Genomic DNA, 2,489 nt, shown 5'->3' with positions numbered 1-2,489 from the left:
CTGGTTAAATGCACAGTCAGGGTATTAGAAGAAGTACTTATACAGCTGCAGCATGGTTGTGAGGTTTTCCTAGAATGGTAGCATTATGTTTACAAAATCATGCAAAAAAAAACATTTCATTAAATTTAAGGGAATGTTTTATTGCCCAAATATCTTTACTGGTGGTATGCAGTCACAACATGACTATGAATCATGGAATCACTGATAAATGCATATGTTCTTATGGGTACTATAGATTCTAATTTCTTAGACTACGACCTCTAATCTCTTTCAACCATTGCTACAGGTTAGAGACTTTCTGATGAAGATCAATATTCAAAGTTTATAGGCCCCATGGTCTCTTAGTAACTCATGTAGCCATGGAATTGCCTTTCCCTGTATAGTTTGTTAACAGATAAGGATCTGCAAGACTAGGTAGATTCAGTTCAATCTCAGCTTTTTTCTTAAAAGAAAGAATAACATTTCAAAAAAATGCTACTCGAGCTCAATGCATTAAATTTCTGGGGAGCTGTGACCTGAGCCTGTGCTTGGATCCTTAAAGAGTTCAAAACAATCAAAGAAACCATTTCCAGTGAATATAAATATTCAAGTTTGTAAGCACAAGGATCTTTTGATAACCCATGCATACACTTTATCCTTCACTGCATGCTGCTGATAGAGTCAAAAATTGACAAATGCAACCGTTCTCATACTGTTCCCACCAATTTTTTGCTGGAAGACTATCATTTCAACCAAAGTTTCTTGTCAAGCTCACCACATCACAAACTCATCCTTCACAAGGAAATGTGAGCATGACATTGGTACTACAGAATGTTTGTTAAAAAATCTAATTCCAGAAGTCTTAATATGGACTTTATCGTAGGGCATCTGTCCCTCAACCCTGTCCTGCATCATGAACCTCCCCCCCCCCCCCCCACAGAACCCACTAGGGCACTGCCCCTCAACCCCATTAAGGTCTCTAGTACTAGACTCCCATTACTTTCAGGATCTCCTATCATGTATGAAACTTGATTATAATGAAGAGGTGACAAGGAATTGGGATATGACCTTTGAGTGTATTGACATAGATGTTATTGTTGCACAATTTGCTAGAAATCTCTTTACATGAGACAGTTGTACAACACATGGATAGTGGAAGTGGAATTGTCACTCATTGTGGTTCAAGTGAAGTTCTATTTTCAAAGTTCTAGGTGTTCATTTCATTGGTAAACCCAACTTGCTATCCTACTAGGCCTAATTTGCAATTAAGTCTCCAGTGAGCATTTTTTTTTCCTCCCAGATGTCCCAAAAGACTCTCATAATCACATATTCTGATACCCAGTCGGCTATATTTCAACATAACTCAAAATTAGATATTGATGTTTTGGATCAGCTGTCCCCAATAGATGTCTGTCACTAGTTTTTGGCCTATTTGACCCCACTTTTACAGAACAAGTGTGTGACATATGTGGCTTCCGGCCCTCAAGCTTTCAACAGTGTTTTTTAACCCCAATCAAAAGAAATTACAATCAATTCGGTCTCATATACCCTATAACTATGAAAGCCCCAAATTGCTCTTACAAACCCTCATTTAACTAGGGCTTGCTCATTATAAACTAGTAAGGGTAGAGAATTCATATTTATTGACTCAAATTTCTAAGACACCTTACAAGGGGATATTACAGTTACAATATTCCTCTAGTTTGATTCTTCTTGCTTTCAAATGCATTGCATGGGATGAATTTCAAAGACTTGCATTTATATGTTTTAGTTGCTTTGCTATCTAACAACATACCTGTGTAGATGACTAGTATCAACAGGTCAAGAAATTTGGCAGGCTGTAATGATTAAATATAGAACATATGGCAGACTATAACAATAAAATATGTCCTTCCCACAACAATTCATGTCAAATGGGATCAATTAAATTGCATGTTAAGCTTTGAGTTGACTATAAAATAATGGGATTAATTTATATTAGTTGATTTGAAATAATTTTTGGCTTAGATTGTGTGTGATGGATGAATGGACACACAATCAAACTCATAAATTATCTCTAATGAAATATATCTTATACATATGAAGAAAGGGATTCTAATTTATGATTTTTAAAAAGACATTATAATCAATATACACATTTATATAAAGCTAAATCCTTTACATGAATAATATCTACATTCAACACAATTATGATTTTCTCCTAAAATGTAACAAATAATAATTTCTGTAAAAAAATATTCAAAGCTACAAATATAATTATATTATGTGAATAACTATATATGTCCCTTTAGTGGTATTTTATTTGTACTATATATAGTATTTACAATTTAATTCTATTTCCTTATCCTCTATAAGAAAAATGTTTATAGACAAGCATCTATGTGAATCCTAGCTTGCAACTATGCAATTCAGAAATCTATTATCTTTTGTTATCATTTTCTACATCTCTACCAATCGTGACTCAACTATGTAATTCATATATCAATTCTCTTTTTTCATCATGGCAACAA

The sequence above is a fragment of the Cupressus sempervirens genome, chromosome 5 (genome assembly GCF_028749045.1).
Source record: "Cupressus sempervirens isolate cs-2001-9-10 chromosome 5, ASM2874904v1, whole genome shotgun sequence".
NCBI classification, from domain to species: Eukaryota; Viridiplantae; Streptophyta; class Pinopsida; order Cupressales; family Cupressaceae; genus Cupressus; species Cupressus sempervirens.
The sequence above is the reverse complement of the archived record's forward strand: the minus strand, read 5'-3'. Positions refer to the sequence as shown.